This window comes from Crocodylus siamensis, chromosome 1 (assembly GCF_052110815.1).
Source record: "Crocodylus siamensis isolate JL-2025a chromosome 1, ASM5211081v1, whole genome shotgun sequence".
Taxonomy (NCBI): Eukaryota; Metazoa; Chordata; order Crocodylia; family Crocodylidae; genus Crocodylus; species Crocodylus siamensis.
The window spans coordinates 245037697-245060626 of NC_143395.1; the positions used below are offsets into that span (position 1 = coordinate 245037697).

The window sequence follows — 22930 nt, forward strand, 5'->3', positions numbered from 1 at the left end:
CCAAAAACCATTAGATTCAGAAATATTGGCCAAACAGATGTTAGAAAAGGCTTCTACATACGATACTTCTGTGGAATTTAAGCATTATCAGCATCATACCAGTATGTAACTGAGAGACTATTTATACCTAGTGGCACAAGCATCTGAAAAGCAAAATATGTTGAAGTGCAGTTTTTGACACGGTGTCTTTCTAAGGCTGCAGTGATAGACTGTACTATGAAGATCCAACTTAGCACGTTCATTTCCTGCCTGCATCAACAAGTAATGCATTCACTAATATACTGGTGGTTGGTTGCCAGCCTGAGAAAAGCAGCAGGATTTCTGCTGAACAGTACATAAAGCTAAATGTGCTCATTTAATGGGAGCTAAAACAATTTCCTCTCCAGAGCCCTGAGCTGTAGAGAATGGTGGCGACACTGCTAGCTAGGGGAGGAAAAACTCACCTGAAACACACAGCTCACTATGAAAATTTGGTATCTTGACCTTTGGGTCTATCTGAGGTCTGCACTGGTTTTGAAAGTGAAATCAATGGTGGGTAGTTATACCACCTTTGCAGTCTTCTGACTTCTAAGGCAATCACTACCATCAATTACTAAATTCTCTGGATGGCTACAAGTTACACTGGAGGACCATATGCTCTGCCCAAGTCCTGGTACATTCTACATATGTCACTTTTCAAGAGACTCAGAAGGCTGTTGTGTACAGCTAGCTATGCTGCTTTCACACCAGATAGAGATTTCTCAGGAAATCTTCAGCGACCCTGTTAGGGCAGCTTTCCATTTCCTTTGCAATAGAGAAGAACAAATGGGCAGAAGCATGATTTTTATCTGTAAACACTGGCAATCATCACAATGTTAGAGGTACATATTGTAGTAGGAACAAAATAGCTGTATGTCCTGGTGAAAAACATACAGTGCTGCAACTCAAATACAGTTGTTGAAAGAACTTGCCACTTATGTATAATACGTACCATGTTTATGTAACTCTTCTGTTGGGCACCAGCTGGCAGCAACAAGGGCTGGCTTCAATTTTGGGGTACTAAATATAGTTTACCTTGGCTTGAGCCCCTATTCAGAAATCTGGGAAACACTAAATGAATGACTAGGGTGGCATGCATAAATAAAACCCCCTCCTCAGACATTATAAACACACCCAAATTTATTACAGAAAATAAAACAAAAATATTAAATAAAATTTTAAAATACTATTACTTCAAAGCAAAGTCTATAGGTGGCATCCTCTTGGGGGAGGCTTCACCTGTGCCCCGGCAGTCTAGGAGTTTGGGCTCCCCAACACGTAGTTCTGGGGGCCTTCACCCTTATACCTGCCCTTCAACAATGGGCTGGAGAGGGGGGCCCACACCAGATAGTTCTTAGCTGCTCCTTGGGTTCACTGCACCATGGGGAGCTGCTTGACAGCGTGGGTTCTTCTGCATTGCAAGAGGCTCCGTTGCTCCCAGAGAAGTGGTAGAGTGCCTACCTCCACTTTGCATGTTGGCTTTGAGGGACTAACTGCAATTTTCATACCACACCTCAAAATTCCTAGTCCAAAGAAAGCTGCAAAAAAAGTTGAAGGAAAGGTTGGGCCTATCTTGGCTTGGACATCTAGTGCCCAACCAGTTGGTTGTGACATAAACTACAAAAAGGGACAAAAGGAGGTCCAGGCATATCTCACTGGGCCTGGACTGGGCAGTAGGCCTATACTACGCTGAGGGCTGGATAAAAAACAAGAAGTGCCAGGTCTCACCCTGGCTAAAACCATGCCAGGCTTCACCCTGGCCCAAATCTGCCAGTCAAATATAAGGCTGTGGTCCAGCTGTACAGCTAGGTTGAAATGCAATAGCTTTAAACAGCAGAAAGGTCGCAGCCTATGGCTGCAGCAGGGACATCCAGTCTCAGCTATACCACTGTGCTGAGACACTACAATCACAAAACAGAGGGGCCAATAACTGCCAGGACCCATTTTGGGGCAGTTTGCTCCAAGGAGTAATACCCCCATGTCACTAACCCACTTAAGAAAAAAAGGGGAAAGAAGGAGGAAATAAGAGTTGCAAACTCTGAGACATACTTTCCCTCTACTACCTGAGGCTTTCCCATCCCATAGCTTTTCCTTGCCCCTCCAGTGAAGAGGTAGGGAGACTTCCTTTCATAGGGAGCAAGTTTTCTGTCTCCCAGTTCAGCTGTGTAGCTCTCAGCAACCCCAAGAGAAAAAGCCCATAACCTCAGTTGAGTTGCTCTTATATACCTGGCATGACATCATACAAGCCTTGTCCAATTAGGGAGTGTCACACTCTCTCTCGCTCAATTTGCCTGGAGTAACTTCTGCTTCCTCTGGCCAACAAGGCCAGAGGGTTTTACATATTTTGACCAGATACAGGCCCTACCTTTTCATGTGCAGAGCACAGGGCCAGAACAACAGGGGCCATCTTGCCCACATAAACACACACACACACACAACAACAATACAAAACTGTGTGTGTGTGTGTTACATTCACTTTTGTGAAGCTATTTGATTTACCAAATCAAATAGCTTCACAAAAGTGGTGAAATCCATTAGTATGGGGACCCTGATTCTCATGTTTGTTCACATTGTTTATTTATGTCTGCATAAAGTGAGCATGGGATCTTGGCAAGTCAGTTTGCACTCACTGCGGTAGGTAAATGACCTACACAAGGTGAAAGGCTACTTAATCTCCGTCTTCCCTCTCATTACCTGTGTCACAAGCAACCTGAGGGAAGATTAGAGGTAACTCACCCACGTATGTGGAACAAGGGTTTACCATTCAAGAGAACTCCTCAGCTGCTGTGGAATGACTCAAGTCTGCGGCTTGCTGGCTATCCAAGCCTTCATTTCCCATTGACTTATGCCACACAGGAAGTAGGAAGTCACTCACACATCTAAAGGACTTGTAAGAAAATTTCAACAAGCTGCTCAGTGCCTCTCATTCTGATTTAGTCTCTGGTTTCTGCCCTGACTTCCAGTTCCTGTTGCTCTGGTCCTTGATTCCTGGCATCCTGACTTTGGCTCCCAATTGTGGCTTATCTCCTTGCTTCCTGTCTCTGGCTTCTGCCCTTTTGCTTGACATCCTGGCTACTGACCTTACACTGGACCTCAGCCTGGTATCCGAGACCTACCTTGTTCTCTTATCATTGGCTTTGTGCCCCACCCAAGCCTTTTTACCAGGCTTTACAAGAGAATAGTGCATGCCTTTTCAAATGAAAATATAAGCGTTAAAAAAGATCACTGGCATCAATGCAATACCTTTACTTACCTCTGCCTATGCAATTCTACCCACACAGTTGCCCTGATCAGACTTCTGGGGATTATACTTTGTGGCTGCAACACAAACTGCTTCAGTGATCCCAGTCAGCAAAATAGTCCCAAGCTTTAATTGCTGGTGCAACTTTGACCAGACCAAAGATTGCTTTGTCTTGTGCAGCTAGACTCAGTGATCAAAGATTATGGGAGAAGATTTCGGAGAGTCACTTTGATTCCACTTATTTATTATGCATAGATCGAGTCATGGTCTATAAGGTATTTGTTTGTGGGAGCATAGCTAGTGAATGGGTTCTTCATCCATGAATATGGAGCACAGGCTTCACTTCTTTATCTACATTTGGGCAGGGTAGACGTAAGAGAAACAACAGCAGCAGCGGCAAGATTTGGAAACCCCGAACAGTCTTATAACCTGAGAAAAAATACCCAGGAGAAAACTCCAAGAGATCATGCAGATGCTGAGTTGCTGATGCTTTATAGTAAAAGCAGAATGTGTTGTATTGCACTCCAAGTTAAAGATACTGCTTTGTGTACTAAGACATTGGTATACTAGGTCTCACAGTATTATGCCCCTTAGAAAGAAGTCAACATTTGCCAGCAAACCATACTGTGATAGAACCATTGGCTAAAATGCCATATACAGTGACCAATGTGGTAAGTGACTCTTTAAGGGACACTTTTAGCCAACAGCTCGCTACTGAAATAGAGTGTTATTTCTCAACAATTTCAAATTTTACTTGCTTAACTTTTGCCATTTATAACAAAGAAGATGTTAAAGTCTAATAGAATTAGCATTCCGGAGAAACCTAGAATAGTGTTCCTTTATAACAGAGCCCAATACTTGCTATTCAGGACAGGTGTTTTCATAGTGTAATTTAAACCTTTCCCAAATTACCCATTATTATCCAGACAACTCATTTAACATTCTGAAGCTAATCATACAACAACCTACCCTTTCACAAGGGATAGAAAACCTCACTTCCAATTGGAGCCTCATCTTGTAATCAGAACTTAAAGCCTGAGGTTCCAATTGAAAATTTCAGCAATAAACCAAATGACCTTCAATGACTATAGTCTGGAAAACCTGGTGACTAATCTAAATAGATTTTCAGGCAAGGGAGGGATGGGGGGGGGCAACAACCAGCTCTGGTTTCCAGTCTCCTGCATTATTAGAGTAATGACAAAGACAAGTAGAATGTGAAAAAAAAGTCATGACTGCAGTGACCTTCATCCCTTTATCCCAGAAAGGTCAACAATAATCAGCAAAACTTTAACTCTACTCAAGTTCAGCTTTGTTGTCCTTTAGTGCGGGTAAAGTTAAGTATTCTGTTCTTGTGCTATGTAAACAGCTAAAGTAATTGGCGGTGTTTTTTTCAGCTTCGGTTTTGAAAGTGTCAACTGGAGCTGAAATTCATAGTAAAACACTATTTCATATAACTTACAACAATCAGCCATTGAGTGCCATCCATACTTTGAGGCCATAATCTGGGTTCAGTTTTCCCTGGTGAAAATTCACAGAAACTGGGTGTATCTACAAGAGCAATTAATGCACCTAAATAAACTCTGTCTCAGTTCATGCCAGATCAGCTGCTTCTGGGTGCAGCGTCCTTACCTTTGCTTGGGACTACAGCAGTTCAAGCCAGGGTGGTCCAAGGTGCACATGAAGCTATTACACTTGGGAGCAGCTGACCTGGAGCAGGGGAACCAAGGGTCAGACTTGGGCTTCAGGTGGCAGTGTCAGGGGCTAGTTAGCAGGCAGCCCCCACAGCGTAGCACCCTTGTGCCTCAGCCAGCTCTGGTCACAGTCTACACATACATTTTGGTGCACCTAAGTACTCTGCCATAGGACAGTACTTGTCTCAGGCAGTAGTATCCTACAGCAGGGTTAATTAATTTATTGCACCCTAATAAGGGTGAATGTGTAGACTGTGGTGTTTTACTGCAGAGCTAATTAGTCAACTCAGCAGTAACGCACACATGTAGATGTGCCCACTGTGGTTTAACTGAGAGCAGTTGTAATATATAGGCTTGAATACTGTAATCCACCATTGTTCAAATTTGCAGTTCATGGCAAAATATATAACATATGAACGAAGAGACCCATATGAAACTATCATGAATTAAATTGGCAAGAATAAACCAAAGGAGGGGAGAAGGGGGTAAAAAAATCAGTGAACCAGAAGGAATAGATTCTGGTGAGGGCCTTCTAGGTATTGGAAAAAGTATTCAGCAATACCCTTCCTAACTCATCCACAAATATATACCTGCTAGCCACAGTTAAGGACCAGTTATAATTCGGTACATAAAAATTGCTATATTAGATCCAGTCAATGATTCACGTGCAACAGTAGTGGCTGGCAGCAGGTGCATAGAAAAAGAGCATGAACTTGAGGAAATAAGCACTTGGCCTCCCTAAATGTTCCTTTCTGGTTCTCAATTATTAGCAGACTGTTTAGACTTTGAACTATGAGGTCTAAAATTACTGTAAAAACTATTGTTATAATTCTGGACACTTTTGTATTCCATAACAATGCCTAATTCCTTTCTGAATCCTTCTAAATTCTTGGCCTCAGTGATAGCTTGTGGCAATGAGTTCCATGAGGTAATTGTTCAAAAAATAATAATAACAAGTTTTTCTATTCAATTTTTATTTTGTTTACCATTTTAATGAGTGACCCCTGTTTTCTAATTGAGAAAGAATGTGAACAGAAGTTCTCTGCACAATCATCATTTTGTATGTCTTAATTTACTTATTTTTCTTAGTCTCTGTTCCAGCTGCCTGTGGAGAGTTCGGGATTGAGAGTATGGTTGGGGGTAGAAAGGTAAGAAAGGTTTATTGGCTTAACAAAAACACAACTACACGTAGTATACTAAGACAGATAATGACAGATGATAATAATTCGTGTCGGCAACTTATCAGAAGTCCCCTCTGATGCCTGATGTACAGCAAATTTCTCTTTCCACAAAGCTCAGTGAAGTCAGGCATCCTTGATCAGCACTGTCCGAGAGGTACTGGGAAGGACCCTGGTACTCAGTCTTTGGGCTCCTTGAGATCCACGGGCCTACTGATCAAGGTCAACAGCTAATTAGTCTCTTTCACAGAGATGTATCTTCCTTCTGAATGATTTCCATATGTGCCAGCCAATTTATAACTTATCAGCCGTGCTGATAACTTATAGCCATTCAGATTCTTTTTACTTCAAATGTCCTTAGACTGACCAATAGGAGTACAAGCCTTGCATTCTTTTGACTAGGTTAATTTTAACTATGCCACAGGGCCTTACTACTGCAAGGCTTTCCTAAATTTACTATGCCTTACTTTATACAAGGCCTTACTACATCTTAAACTTTAATTAGGCTTTTAGCAATAACATATAGCTTAATATCTAAACAAATGACAGAAAAACACTTGGTCTAAGCTTCATAGAGCCTTAAGCAAGCACCTTTATCTCAGAGACATAATTTTCAGCTGTCACAAGTCTCCTTTTTAAAACATGATCCTACTCTTTTCATTTGTTTTCCTAAGTGTTTTCCATACCTACAATCATTTTTGCTACACATCTCTGACCCCGCTTATAATTTTTCCTTTCCACTGGTTGAGATGGGACAATCAAAAACCACACAGTTCTAAAGGCACATTTTTTAATTATATATTTGTTATTTTGTTTTATATTACCATATATTATTTTACCATTTTGAAAGAAAGATTAAAGTGACATGCAAGATTTTTGTTTTTAAATTAAGTAAAGTACCATTAGATACTCCCTCTTCCCCCCTCCCCCAGCATTCTAAAAATAATGGCACTTACCTTGAACTTTGAAAGTCTCCTTCCTTCTTATGCGCTCAAATCCTGAGCTGCATTTCCTATGTCTTGAAACATAATAAGACTGGACATCCTGTGTTGCATAGCACCAGTCATATAGCAGCTGTCAATGGGGGACACCTGCAGCATGTAGTTATAGAGCTATGGAAAGAATGATAACTGTTTCTGAAAACTGATAAGGATTTTTTTAAAATATAGTCCTATTTTGGGCTTCATTCTTAAAATCCTTACACACTATGAGCAATTCCTTACTCTATATAATCCCATTACTGTAAATGAAACCGTTTGTGGACGAAAGTAGGATTCAGCATATTCAACACATAAAATGCTATTGGCATAAACTAATCCTACTCTAACATTGTCAGAATGATGATGATGATAACAAATAGAAGGAGCTAATTTGAAACATCTTCACAAATGAAAGAGGGAAACAATCAAGATTTCACAGTACTCATAGACATTAGGGCTAGAAGGGACTTTGGAAGATCATTGAGTCTAGCCCCCTGCCCCAGGGGCAGGAATTCAGTTAGGGTCAAAGGATCCCAGCAAGATATGCATCCAAATATTTCTTTAAAAAGTCCAAAGTATCTGCTTGCACCACCTCTACAGGGAGTCTAGGTGTTTGGACAGTACCTCTAGAGGGAGGGAGCCTTAGCTTTCATAGATTTCATAGACATCAGGGCTGGAAGGGACCTTGGGAGATCATCGAGTCCAGTCCCCTGCCCAACGGGCAGGAAGTCAGCTGGGGTCATAGGATCCCAGCAAGATAAGCATCCAATTTACTCTTGAAGATATTCAATGTAGGTGCTTGAACCACCTCCGCTGGCAGACTGTTCCAGACCTTGGGGGCTCGGACAGCAAAGAAATTCTTCCTTATGCCCGGCCTGAAATGGTCTTGCAGGAGTTTGTGACCGTTCGACCTTGTCATCCCTTGGGGCGCTCTGGTGAACAAACGTTCCCCCGGATCCTGGTGGTTACCCCTGATAAACTTATAGGTGGGCATCAGATCACCCCTGAGCCTGCGCTTTTCCAGGCTAAAGAGTCCCATGGCTCTCAGCCTGTCATCGTAAGATCTGTTTTCCTGACCTCTGATCATGCATATGGCTCTCCTCTGGACTCTCTCAAGCTTCTCCACATCCTTTTTGAATTGTGAAGCCCAAAACTGGACGCAGTACTCCAGCTGCGGCCTCACCAAGACCGAGTACAAGGGGAGAATGACGTCCCGGGATTTGCTCAAGAAGCATCTATGGATGCAAGCCAGCGTTTTGGTCGCTTTATTAGCTGCAGCATCGCATTGCAGGCTTATGTTCATCTTGTGGTCAATGATGACCTCCAAGTCTCTTTCTTCTGTAGTGCTATCCAACGTAGCACTGCCGAGCCTATAAGGATGCTGCAGGTTTTTCTTCCCAAGGTGGAGAAGCTTGCATTTTTCAGTGTTAAACAGCATCAGGTTCTCATCTGCCCATTTGCTGAGCTTGTCCAGGTCAGCCTGGATCACCCGCCTATCTTCTGGCGTGGATGCTTTGCCCCAAAGTTTGGTGTCATCGGCGAACTTGGCCAGTCCACTCCTGACTCCAATGTCCACATCATTAATGAAGATGTTGAACAGGATGGGTCCCAGGACAGAGCCTTGAGGGACCCCACTGGTCACAGGGCACCACGATGAGTGAGTGCCATCAATCACAACCCTCTGGGTCCGACCACGGAGCCAGTTTCCCAGCCAGCGGATCGTGGTGGAGCCAAGGCCACAACTGGCCAGTTTGGCTAAGAGGTGATCATGGGATACCAGATCAAAAGCTTTTTTGAAGTCAAAATATATGACATCAATCTCTTCTCCCTTGTCCAGGTGATAGGTCACCTGGTCATAGAAGGAAATGAGATTGGTCAAACAAGACCTACCCGCAACAAACCTGTGCTGCGGGTAGGTGTTTGAACAGTATAGAAGTTTTTCCTTATGTCCAGCCTAAAATGGTCTTGGAGGAGTTTGTGACCATTTGACCTTGTCATCCCTTGGGGCACTCTGGTGAACAGGAATTCCCCCAGATCCTGATGCACACCTCTTATATATGTATAGGCAGCCATCAGGTCACCCCTGGGCCTGCACTTTTCCAGGCTGAAGAGTCACATGGCTCTTAGCCTCTCATCATAAAGGCCTGTTCTCTTGTCCTCTGATCATGTGTGTGGCTCTCCTCTGGACTCTCTCAAGCTTTTCCATGTCCTTTTTAAATTGTGGAGCCCAGAATTGGAAGTAGTACTCTGGCTGTGGCCTCACCAAGGCTGAGTACAGCAGGAGGATGACATCCTGAGATTTGCTTGAGAAACATCTATGGATGCAAGCCAGAGTTTTGCTCACTTTACCAGCTGCGATATCGCATTGGTGGCTCATGTTCATCTTGTGGTCAATCGTGACCCCCATGTCCCTTTCAGCTGTGGTGCTAGCGAGCGTAGCACTGCTGAGCCTATAAATGTGATGTGGGTTTATTTCCTGAGGTGGAGCACCTTGCATTTATCTGTATTGAATGTCATCAGATTTTTATCTGCCCAGTTTTTAAGCCTGTCAAGGTCAGCCTGGATCACCAGCCTATCCTCAGGTGTGGATGCTTTACCCCAAAACTTGGTGTCATCTGCGAACTTGGCCAGTGCACTTCTGACACTAACATCCACATCATTAATAAAGATGTTAAAGAATACAGGTCCAAGGACAGAGCCTTGGGGGACACCACTGGTCACGGAGCACCATGATGATTAACTTCTGTTGATTACCATTCTCTGGGTCTGACCTCGGAACCAGTTCCCCAGCCATCAGACTGTGATGTAGCCAAGGCTGCAGTTGGCCAATTTTTTCATGAGGAGATCATGCGACACCAGAGCAAAGGCTTTTTTAAAGTTCAGATATGTGGTGTCAATCTTTTCTCCCTTGTCCAGGTGATATGTCACTTGGTCATAGAAGGAAATGAGATTGGTCAGGCAAGACCTACCTGCAACAAACCCATGCTGGCTGCCCTTCAGGATGTTGCCATCAGCCAGTTTGTCAAGAATGGTCTCTTTGATAATTTTTTCCAAAATATTTCCAGGGATTGAGGTCAAGCTGATTGGCCTGTAGCTCCCTGGATTTACTTTCCTCCCTTTCTTGAAGGTAGGCACCACATTGGCCTTCTTCCAATCTTCAGGTACTTCACCTGAGTGCCATTTGTTCTCAAAGACCCTTACCAGTGGCTGGGCTATGATGCCCGCCAGCTCCTTAAGTACCCTGGGGTGCAAACTGTCTGGACCAGCTGACTTGAAGGTGTCCAGCCTCTCAAGGTGTTTGTTACTTCCTGTGCCTTTCACCTGTGCATTGAGTCCATGTGGATTTTTCTGGCTTCACCATCACTTTAAGGGAAGAACAAGCTTATTAATGTACTAGACCTTGGTCGGTGTCCCAGAAGGGGTCTCATCTGCCATGTCTTTGCTGGAAAATTAATTTTTATGGAGAAGAAGATGGTTTATCCCATCCTTCCTGGTACCTTCCTTCAGTGGTTCCATTTGTCCTTTCTGCTCGGGGCTCCACCTCCCTTATACCCCGCCTAACACCAACCAAAGATGTTGTTACTTGGGCTACCAGGATTATTATGACGCACTCTTTTGTGTCTTTGACCTTTAGATTTACTGTGGCAGAATCGAGACATTATTTGACTCGTTTGATCATGGCTGCACCTTTCCTTACTTATGTGTCTTGTTGGTCAATGACTGTCATGTTCCCTGGTGTCCCACTCTCAACTTGTGTCTTATACTTGCTGTGAATTGATTGTCTGTTGGTACCTGCTCTCTCTGATTCTATTGACATTCAGTCTGTGCTGTGGATCTCTGTCACCCACAGAGTCTCCTCTGATAAATTATAGAGCCATCTCTGGCTCTGCCTCTTCAATAAAACCCCTTCCTGGGGTAGCCACCATGTCCCTGGACTGGGAATGCTTTTAATATCTGGCCCCCCCAAGCTGGTCAGTGACCTCACTTCCTGTCTTCCTTGCTACTTCCCTGCTGGGCTTTTATCCCAGCTGCAGTGTTCTGGGCTGCAAATTGGCCCTGAGACACTGTTATAAAGTATGCCCATGCTGATGTAGGAGCTGATCCTGGCTTTTCTGACTTCAGCTTTTTTTTCTTTTCCTTCTTTGCTGCAGTGGATGGGGAGTGCTGCAGTTTCACTTTCACTGTGCGCTGCTTCCAGTGTGGCATCCTGCCATTTCCTTTCTTCGTCTGATGGAGGTAAGTCTTCTCCACAGTGTTCCTTTACAAGGTCTACACCAATGTTGGGTATAAATTCACCCTCACCTTAGCCATTCCACATCGTGTTAGGCAGGGCAGTCCCACTGGGCAAGTGAAAAACCAACGCAAAATACCCATTAAGCAGGTTGGCTTTTTCCTGGGTGTTGGTTGTCAGTTGTCCCATTTGGCTTAGCAGAGGTCCAATGCTACCCTTGCTTTTCAAAAAGGACTTTTTATTTTCCTTGATATGTGTACCTAGTTGGAGTTCGCTTTCAGTCTTGGCTTTCCTGGTTCACTCCCTACAGGTCCAGACCAGTGCAGAATACTCCTCCTTAGTGGTGATTCCAGTCTTCCATCTTTTATAAGCCTCTCTTTTTAGACACAGGAGGTCCACAACTTCCCTGCTGAGCCAAGGGGGTCGCTGCGTCCTTCAGTTACCTTTCCTCCAAGATGGGCTGGACATCCCTCATGCTTTCAGGATCACTCCCTTAAGGAGCAACTACTCATCCTGAACTCCCCTCCCTGTTGAGTCATGGTCCCTTAGGGCCTCAGCAACAAGCCTTCTGAGTTTATTAGTTGGCTTTTCTAAAGTCGAGGACTTCTGAATTGCTCACTGACTTGCCAGCTTTGTGATGGATATTGAAAGTGATCAGCTCATGGTCACTGTCTCCCAGCTTTCCTTCGATTATTAGGTCACTGACTAGATCACCCCTTTGGCCAGTACCAGGTCCAGCAGCACTTTACCTCTTGTCTGTGCATAGACTTCTTGAGTCAGATAGAGCTCTTCCACGCATGTGAGGAAGCTTTGTGACTGTTCAGATTTGGCTGAGTGCTCTTCCCATGAGATGTCTGGGCAGTTGAAGTCTCCCATGACAACCATGCACCAAGAGCATGCAGCCTCAGCCAGTTCCCTGGTGAATTCCTAGCTAAGCTCTTGTTCCTGATTAGGGGGTCTGAAGTAGACCCGTACCATTGTGTCCCCTGTGCCACATTCCCCATGTATTTTAACCCAGAGGATTTCCAGTTGTCCTCCCTGGGTGCCAGTGTCAGCTTGCAGGGACATGTAGCTTTCATTGACATAGAGAGCTATGCCTCCAACCTTTTTTTTTGCACAGTCTCTCTGTACAGGGTATAGCCATCTATACCTGTGGCCCAGTGATAGGTGGAGTCCCACTAGGTCTCTGTTATCCCTATGAGATCATAGTCATTCCTGTTTAGCAGGAGGACCAGTTCCTCCTGTTCGTTCCTCAAGCTGCTGGCATTGATGTACAGCCACATAAATGTCCCCATCGGAAGCCTTAGGCTTCTTTGCACTCCTAGGAGGACATCATTCCAGGGCTGGGGTAGGAGTGGATTCCCTTGAGTGACCTAACCAGCTGGTTTTGCAGTAGTTACCTAGCCACCCATCCCCTGGTGGGCCTAGTTTAAAGCCTGGTCAAACAGGTCAGCCATTCGGGCTGAAAAGACCTTCCTCCCCAGTGAAGTGATGTGAAGGCCATCTCTTCCCAGCAGACCACTGCCCATCTCACCAAAGAGTGGACTGTGATTGTGGAAGCCAAAGCCTTCATGACGGCACCAGTGCCGCAGTCTCTGGCTGACTACCTCAATCTGTCTCTCCCTCCTCAGCCCATGACCCATAACTTTATTAACAAACAGTCAAACTGAACAGTAAGACAAAATAATATCTGGTCTTAGACTTCTCTCCTAACTCAGCTGTACTTAATGCTACTAGTTTAAGATACTAAGCCACTCTCTTATATTCTCTCTACTTGAGAGTCAGAGCTCTCTCTCCTGGCAGCCTAACTACCCAAGATACTCCATTTCCACCACATCTATGATCCCACCTTCAGGCGCAGCATTGCTGTCAGGTAAATTGGCTTTATCACTCATGCACAGCACAGACCACAAACTCTTTGCCCACTTTCAATGTGGAGTTTGTCCTTTCCATTGCACTCCAAGAGACAAATGTGAAAAACAGCAGATGCCACATAATCAAAAAGTGATAAGATCAGAGACTATTCACTACATTGGGCAAAACAAGGATAAATATTTCACCCTTTCATAACGCTTATTCTAAAACAATCATAAATGCATAGCACACAGGTGATACAACTTTTGCTATTGTGGTACGAGACATCAAAGTAATGTGTGTCTCTGTTGTAAAATCACTTCTAGAAACTGTAGAAAAAAATAACTTTGCAAGTGCCTACAGCTGGAAAAATTCAACCTGACCTAGCCAAAGCTTTTCAGTTCTGGGCCCAAAACTGGATACTGGCAAGAGGCCTTGAAAGAGGAGATAAATTATTTAATCACTTTCTTTTTATATCCACCAGAAAATTTAGATGGTGAATAATTAAATGAATTGGAATCAAAGTTTTGAAAGCAAAATGTCACTACCACCAGTAAAATATACTGTCAGGTTTCAGTTAGGCTCCAGAGCGGTGAGAGACGCGTTGGTGAAGCCCGCTGCGCCCCCGCTCCCCCGAAGCCCCCCAGACACCCCCTCAGCAGCCACAGAGCCCCCTGCTGACCCCCAGCACAGCCGGAGGTAAGCGGGCTCATGGTGGGAAGGGGTTAACTCCTCGCTCCCAGGGAGGAGGCCACTGCCTGGTGCCGGGCCAGGTCAAGGCCCTGCCCAGGCCCCTACTTGGCCCACCCCCCAGGGAGTGAGAAGAGAATGAGTGGGGTACTCACCAGTCCCCCTCCTGTACGGCAGGGCCCCCCTGGCCTGAGAAACCAGCGTTCCCTGACGGCAGGCCCACTGTGCATGCGTGCAGTTTAAAAGGGCCTGCCAAACAGGGAAAAAAAAAAAAAAGCTCAGTTAGGCTCCAGAGCAGTGAGAGACACGTGGGTGAAGCCCGCTGCACCCCCACTCCCCCCAAACCCCCCAGACACCCCCTCAGCAGCCGCAGAGCCCCCTGCCGAACCCCAGCACAGCCGGAGGTAAGCGGGCTCGTGGTGGGAAGGGGTTAACTCCTTGCTCCCTGGGAGGAGGCCGCTGCCTGGTGCCGGGCCAGGTCAAGCCCCCGCCCAGGCCCCTACTTGGCCCAGCCCTGCAGGGAGCCATGCGACCAGAGCCGTGCGAACAGGCTGCGTAAACAGGCACTCGAGTTAGCGTGGAGTTCGCGTAGGAGAGGGCGTGGGAGGGCATGAGACCCTGCCTGCAACCCCCCCAGAGTAGTCAGCCCCAGCCATAGCCAGCCTACCAGAGGCATGACATGGATGGGCACGCGCCGCACCCCGAGGGTCCCCTCGGGCTCTGCGGCCCCCCCATTCGGCATCTCAGAGATGCCCACCCAGATGGAGCCCATGGTCCCGGGCTCCACGCAGATGAAGCCCCTGTCTCTTGGCTGCGGGGGCTGCCTGTCCCTTTTTCAGGCTCTGGGGCCCAGGAGCATGGCCACCTCCCCTTGCGGGGTCTGCTCCCAAATGGGGTCTCTGGCGCGCCAGCTGGAGGAGCTCCAGGCCTCAGTCCAGAGACTGAATGCCATTAGGGACTGCGAGCAGGAGATAGACTCCTACTGCCAGGCCCGTCTCCCCCGGGAGCCGCAGGGGAGAGCTCCGTCTCCCTCCGTGACTAAGGAGGACTCTGGGACCTCCCGCTCTGCCCAGTCAGGGGCATGGACCGAGGTGGTCAAGGGCCCTAAGGCCCGCTGCACCAAGGCCCCACCCTCGCCGGAGCTTAGCAACAGGTTCGCACCTCTTGCAGCCCCAGCAGAGCCTGCTCAGTTGCCAGCTCCCGCAGGCAACCCAGGCTCAACCACAGCTACTGTCCCCTCTCTCCCCAAGTCAAAGCAAAAGGTGTTTGTTGTGGGAGACTCCATCCTGCAGGGCACTGAGGGGGCAATATGCCGCCTCGACCCCTTAGCCCGGGAAGTTTGCTGCTTCCCGGGGGCCTGCATCTGAGACATTGTGGAGAGGATCCAACAGTTCCTCCGGCCCACAGACCACTACCCCATGCTTCTTATTCATGTGGGCACCAATGACACAGCTCGGAGCACCCCCAGCCAGGTCATGAGGCGCTACAGGGATTTGGGAGCGGGGCTTAGGGGTCTGGGAGCTCAGGTGGTGTTTTCGTTGATCCTCCCAGTCTTGGGCTATGGGCTGAGGAGGGAGAGGAGGATCCATGCAGTGAACCAAAGACTGCGGAGCTGGTGTCATCCGGAAGGCTTTGGCTTCCATGACCACAGCCCGCTCTTTGGCGAGAGAGGCAGCGAGCTGGTGGGAAGAGATGGCCTCCAACTCTCCCCACTGGGGAGGAGGCTCTTCTCAGCCAGGCTGGCTGACCTGCTCCACCAGGCTTTAAACTAAGCCCGCTGGGGGATGGGGGGACTACTGCCACTGCTGGCCCAGTGAGCAACCCTTGCAAAGCCAGAAGACCAAGGCACTTAAGGGAGCCCACCCCTGCCCCAGCCCTGGCACAATCTGTGGGCAAGGCAAGAGCCCCCAAGGGCACACTTGCCTGCCTGTACACTAATGCCAGGAGCCTGGGTAACAAGCAGGAGGAGCTCGTCCTCCTGCTCAGTGCAAAGAATTATGACATCATTGGGATAATGGAGACCTGGTGGGACTCCACCCATGACTGGACCATGGGTATAGAGGGTTATACCCTGTACAGGAGGGATCGTGTTGCCAAAAGGGGCGGGGGTGTAGCTCTCTATGTGAAGGAAAGCTACATGTCCCTGCAAGCTGATGTTGGTGACCAGCATGGACAGCTAGAGACCCTCTGGGTAAAAATTCATGAGGAATACAGCACAGGGGACACAATGGTGGGAGTCTACTACAGACCTCCCACTCAAAGTCCTGAGCTTGACCAGGAGTTCGCCCAGGAACTGACTGAGGTCACTTGCTCCAGGACCTTGATTGTCATGGATGACTTCAATTACCCGGACATCCCATGGGAAGATCACTCAGCAAAATCCGAGCAGTCGCAAAGCTTTCTCTCATGCGCGGATGACCTCTACCTGACTCAAGAAGTCTATGGGCCGATGAGAGGCAAAGCGTTGCTCGACCTGGTACTGGCTACGGGGGACGACCTAATCGGCGACCTAGTGATCGATGGGAAGCTGGGTGACAGCGACCACGAGCTGATCACCTTCACCATCTGCCGTAAAGCTGGCAAGTCAGTCAGCAACACAGAAGTCCTTGACTTCAGAAAAGCCGACTTTGACAAGCTCAAGAGGCTTGTCGGTCAGGCCTTCAGGGACCATGACCCCAGGGAGATGGGAGTTCAAGAAGAGTGGTTGCTTCTCAAGGAAGTGATCCTCAATGCACAAGCCAAATCTATTCCAACATGAAAGGCAGCAAGAAGGCACAGCAGCCCTCCTGGCCCTCCAAGTACCTAGCGGACCTCCTGCGGCTAAAAAGGAAAGCCTACAAAGGATGGAGGATGGGATTCACCTCCAAGGAGGATTATTCTGCACTTGTTCGGTCCTGTGGGGAGCAAACCAGGAAAGCCAAGGCTGCAACTGAACTCCAACTAGCTTCAAGCATCAAGGACAACAAAAAGTCCTTTTTCAGATATGTGGGGAGCCGGAGGAAAAGCAAGGGCAATGTTGGACACCTGCTAAACCAGATGGGGCAGCTGACAACTGATGCCCAGGAAAAAGCCAACCTATTAAGTCGGTACTTTGTGTCAGTCTTTCATCAGTCCCATGGGATGCCCATGCCTGCTATGGGACAGGGAGATCCGGATGATGGGGATCCCCTACCCTCCATAAATGCTGCCCTCGTGAAGGAACACCTTGAGAAGCTGGATACCTTCAAGTCAGCTGGCCCTGACAATCTGCACCCCAGGGTACTCAAGGAGCTGGCGAGCGTCATAGCCCAGCCCCTGGCACGGATCTTTGAAAACTCCTGGCACTCTGGTGTACTGCCCAAAGACTGGAAGAAGGCCAATGTGGTGCTGATCTTCAAGAAAGGGAGGAGAGTGGATCCGGCTAACTACAGGCCCATTAGCCTGACTTCTATCCTGGGGAAGATCTTAGAAAAGTTTATTAAGGAGGCCATCCTTGAGGGACTGGCCCAGGCTAACATTCTAAGGGATAGCCAGCAGGGGTTTGTTGCGGGTAGGTCTTGTTTGACCAATCTCATTTCCTTCTATGACCAGGTGACCTATCACCTGGACGAGGAAGAAGAGATTGATGTCATATATCTTGACTTCAGAAAAGCCTTTGATCTGGTATCCCACGATCACCTCTCAGCCAAACTGGCCAGTTGTGGCCTTGGCTCCACCACGATCCGCTGGCTGGGAAACTGGCTCCGTGGTCGGACCCAGAGGGTTGTAATTGATGGCAGTCACTCATCGTGGTGCCCTGTGACCAGTGGGGTCCCTCAGGGCTCTGTCCTTGGACCCATACTGTTCAACATCTTCATTAATGATGTGGACATTGGAGTCAGGAGTGGACTGGCCAAGTTCGCCGATGACACCAAACTTTGGGGCAAAGCATCCACGCCAGAAGATAGGTGGGTGATCCAGGCTGACCTGGACAAGCTCAACAAATGGGCAGATGAGAACCTGATGGTGTTTAACACCAAAAAATGCAAGGTTCTCCACCTTGGGAAGAAAAACCTGCAGCTTCCTTATAGGCTCGGCAGTGCTACGTTGGATAGCACTACAGAAGAAAGAGACTTGGGGGTCATCATTGACCACAAGATGAGCATGAGCCTGCAGTGCGATGCTGCGGCTAGTAAAGCGACCAAAACGCTGGCTTGCATCCATAGATGCTTCTTGAGCAAATCCCGGGACGTCATTCTCCCCTTGTACTCGGTCTTGGTGAGGCTGCAGCTGGAGTACTGCGTCCAGTTTTGGGCCCCACAATTCAAAAAGGATGTGGAGAAGCTTAGAGAGTCCAGAGGAGAGCCACGCGCATGATCAGAGGTCAGGAAAACAGATCTTACGATGACAGGCTGAGAGCCATGGGACTCTTTAGCCTGGAAAAGCGCAGGCTCAGGGGTGATCTGATGCCTACCTATAGGTTTATCAAGGCTGACCACCAGGATCTGGGGGAACGTTTGTTCACCAGAGCGCCCCAAGGGATGACGAGGTTGAACGGTCACAAACTCCTGCAAGACCGTTTCAGGCTGGAACAGTCTGCCAGCGGAGGTGGTTCAAGCACCTACATTGAACACCTTCAAGAGTAAATTGGATGCTTATCTTGCTGGGATCCTATGACCCCAGCGGACTTCCTGCTCTTTGGGCAGGGGACTGGACTCGATGATCTCCCGAGGTCCCTTTCAGCCCTAATGTCTATGAAATCTATGAAACCAGTAAAATATACTGTCAGGTTTCAGAGGCTTATGAGCATAGCAGCGGATAATTTAGGGTGTGGATATAGAGACAAAATGGCCAAAAAAACAGCAGACCATGATGGCAAACTTACTGCCCTGCACATGTGAGATGATACAACAAATCTAGAATGCTACAAAAAAATGAAACTGTGACTTACTCCAACTGCTGCTGGCTTTTCGTGATTAAGAGGAAATAAGAAGTGTAAAACAAGGGCCAGATCCAAAGCTCATTGTAATTAGTAGAAAGAGAAAACCAACACACCAGAAAGATGATGTTGAGTTTGTGTTTTTATCTGAAAAAAAAGTTTAATGAAGTGTAAGAGAAGAAAAAAAATGATGAGTAGAAATACAAAACATTCCCTCTTTCTGCTATTTTCTGTTCCCTGGAAAATTGAAAATGGTGGGTAAAATAGCTAAACCCATGTTAAATTAAACCATAAATATCTTGTCTGTCTTGAATTACATACTTTAACAATCTTTTTATTACATTACTGATAAGGAGATGGACAGCACATTATAAATACTGTGTTCTGAAAGAATATTGAGAAGCCTTGGCCTCATTTATATTACAGGGAATTGAATGGCCTCTTCTGTTTTGCTTGTTGACTTCAATCAGAAGTAGAAAGTTGTAATAGAATTTAATTGTAGGAAAAATATTGCAATTATTTAACCTGTAGTTAGGTAAAATATTGTCTCAATTTGAAATTATGTGCCTAGTACAGGAAATATTTTGGTGTCAGCTGTCTATGGTTTTTGTCCAAGTATTTCTGTTAATTGTCTCTCTTAGTAAGAGAAAACATATTCTTCCATAAATAGTTGAAGGTATATTTTAACACATTAATGTCAATAAATCAATAAGTAAAAAGTGAGGTCAGCACCTGCAGGTTTACCTAATAATGAGATAATAAGATTACCGTCTAGTTCATTAAGAAAATAAAGTAGGGTAAAGAAACTCGGGTTTTAAACCAGGGATTTTCTTATATAAAATTATTAAAATATTAAAGTATGTAGAGACCAGGTAAGCCTTGGGTTATAGGGAGAAGCTAAGAAGTTCCTCTGGGGAAGTCAGTTGGTGGAGCCAAAATGATGTCCAAAGGGCACAACTGAGGAAGGCTTGTCAACAATGATGAAGGTGGAATCCATGAGGCCTGTGTAAGGGAGTAATTGATTGAGGAGGACAATCCCTTTACCAACAGTCTGAGGACACTGTGATTAGTGCTGGGCTAATGGCACCAATAAAAGGGGCATGAGTCAGGATTAACTGAACACTGATGACCCCTCGCCCCCACTGGGGAGGGACTGATAAATGTCGGTGACTGGGTGAGCTACCAGCCAAGAGACTCAGGTGTAGTGCAGCCCTGTGAAGAGGACACACTCCCCATTGAGGAACTGTTTCCCTTTTTTTTAAACATTCAACTTCCCCTTTGCTTTACATCAAGGCATGGCAGGAGACCACAAGGTAGTAGGCAATAGCTCTCAAGAAGAGCTACCGTTGACAAGCATGAATGACTCTTTTTGGTGTATTCACTTCTGTAGGCTGGTCCATCACAGTTTCTACTGCGCTGCACATTTGGATAGTTTTTTCTAGGGAGAAGTCTCATTCAAAAGACTTCCTTGTAATGCAGTGTCTGCAAAGCTACCAATAATCTCATCTTTAACAAAGGATTCTGTCAGGTTCCTAAAATCCTAGTTCTTACTCAGTCTCTTTAGTTCAGTTACATACTGATCCATACTTTCTCCTGTTATTTATCTATGCATAAAACATGGGCTTTCAAGTGTCTCTCTTTCTCACTGTCTCTCTCTCTCTCTTTTTTGTCATGCAGTACTCATCTAATTTGGACAGTATTACACTTAACTTCATATGGTTGTCTTCTTCAAAGGTAGAGGCATTATAAACAACTGGGGCTTCTTTCCTATTGAGGATTTGACTGTCATTTTTCTCTTCTGTGAATGTGGCTTCTAGGTACCACTTAAACCTTTGTCTAAATAGTTATCTGAGATATTGCCTAACATCAGAGGGGTAGGTAGAGGTTGCAAAACTTCCGTGAGCAAATATAACTGTGCAGCAAGATCACTTACAGTAGTCCTTATTCTTCCACAGGGATGCATTGCTCCACTTAATATCAGTTTCAAGCTTCTTCAATTTGGAACTCTAATTATTTCAAGTTTTCTCCTTCACCACTTCTGACACTATGTAGTGATCACTGAATTCAATAACAGACATACATGACTGAGAAGAACTAAAATGCAAGTTGTATTTGTGGAGCAGTAGTGAATCTCTATAGACCCTCCCTCTGGCTCTAACTAATTGGCTTCTTAACTGAGACACCATCTCCCAATTCCCAACCTCTTTAGTCTAAGTAAGGGGGTGTGTAGAAGCTGCACTCGTATCCACAGTAGTCTGTCTTCATCTATTCACCTTCCTTGCTTACCTGCCCTGCTTTGCTGGTAAAAGACACAAAGAAAGAAAACAGATGTTGGGAAAACAGTGTCACAGGAGCACTGAGGTGTCCTGTGCCTTAGATAAGTAAGTAACAGAGCTGTCAATCAACAGGGCAGTGCAGCTGTGGGTCACTATGGCAACCAGCCAGTCAGGTGACCAGAAGGGGGCAGGGCTGGGCCCTTTATAACAGCTCAGGCCTGGGCCCAGGAGCAGTTCCCTTCTGGCAGCCGCAGGAGCAGGAGCTCTGTGGTAGAGCTGAGTGGCCTGAGTTGCTGGTTGCAGCCTTACCTTGCTGACCGGCTGCGATGATGCTAGGGATGAGAACACCCTGAAGAGAGGTAGGGTTGGGAGCCCTAGAGGGGCTTGGAGTTTACATTATGAGCGGGGAGGCTCTGTGTTGTTTGTGTTGTAGCCAGTTGGCTCGGGTTTCAGTTATAGTTACACTGGAGGACCAGGTGAGGCTGTAGGGGTGTGAGGAGGCCTCACGGGGGCTCCCCAGCAGCTTGGGGGTTCCCGGTGCCCAGTGGGGCACAGTATGTGGTGCCAGTGTGGCACAGCAGTTTGTGCCGAGAGGCGCGGCACAGGCCCCCGAGGGGGGGCAGCGGGCACGAGAGGCGCGGCACAGGCCCCCGAGGGGGGTGCAGTGGGCGAGAGAGGCACGGCACAGGCCCCAGCTGGGGCAACAAGCACGGGAAGTGCGGCAAAGGCTCCACGGAGGGCGAGGAGCGGGGTAAACCAGAGAGACGGGCCCTGTGGGGTGAGGCCTGGGCATGGCAAGCCCAGAAGCGCCGGTAGTAGGGTGTAGGTCGCAGCAGTGGCCCAGGGGTGCCGGTATCAGGGGTGCAGGTTGCTTAACCGGCCAAGGGGCACCGGTAAAAGGGCGACAGGCACGTGACTGACCCAGAGGTGCCGGTAGAGGGGTGCCAGTGGTGTGGTAGGCCCAGGTGGATTAGAGAGAGGTGCCGGGCAGTAACAAGGTCCAGGGGCGCCAGGTGGGCGACAGGCCCGGGGTGCCAGAAAGGGGCACTAGGGCAAGACGAGCCCGAGGGGTGCCAGAGAGGGCGCCAAAGGGCAAGGGACCCAAACAACGTCCAAGGAACAACTGCGAGGCTTGAGGCATGCTAAAGGGGAGGTTGGAGGCATGCATTGCCCTTAAGGCAGGGGTGCGCTGAGGCACCCCTTATGGAGTAGGGGTAGTAACAAGCACTGTTCACTAGGGGATAGAGGCAGCCTCCCTTCTGAACTAACTGACATCAAAGTCATGGCAGGCGAGAACCAGAGGGTGCTGAGTCCACCTTGAGTGACGGTAGGGGGCGCTAGGGAGTTCACGGCCGCTCCTAGGCCTCACTCCCTCACAGGGAGGTGCAGTTTTCAGCCTAATTAATATTCAGGTATGTCACGGAGTGATGTAAGTGCCTTGTGATTGTGAGTATGATTGGCAGAGCTGCCAATCATCCAGGCAGCTCAGGTGCCGGTTACCAGGGCGACCAGGCGGGTCACGTGGCCAGAATGGGGCAGGGCCAGGCCTTTATAAACAGCTTAGGCTGGAGCCTGCCTCGCAGTTCCCTCCTGGCTGCTGCAGGAGCAGGAGCTCTGCGGCTGAGCTGAGTGGCCTGAGTTAAGTGGTTGCAGCCTTACCACACTAACTGGCTGCGATGATGCGGGGAACAAGAACACCCTGAAGGGAGGTAGGATTGAGAGCCCTGGTGGGGCTTGGAGTTTATGGTTTGGAGTACGGAGCCTCTGTGTTTATGTTACAGCCAGATGGCTTGAGCTTATGTTACAGTTTGCACCGGAGGGCTGGGTGAGGCTGTAGGGGAGTGAGGAGGCCTCACGGGGGCTCCCCAATAGCT

The 22930-nt window shown here is 47.4% G+C and overlaps 1 long non-coding RNA gene across 1 annotated transcript; it reads right to left on the reverse strand.

Moving 5' to 3' along the window:
• Positions 1 to 6091: 6091 nt before the first annotated feature.
• LOC149874332 (uncharacterized) lies at positions 6092 to 18902 on the reverse strand. The gene is made up of 3 exons (XR_016439922.1): positions 18793 to 18902; positions 7085 to 7240; positions 6092 to 6341 (listed from the first exon to the last, which is right to left on the reverse strand). It is a non-coding gene; the product is annotated as an uncharacterized LOC149874332 (long non-coding RNA).
• Positions 18903 to 22930: the final 4028 nt, after the last annotated feature.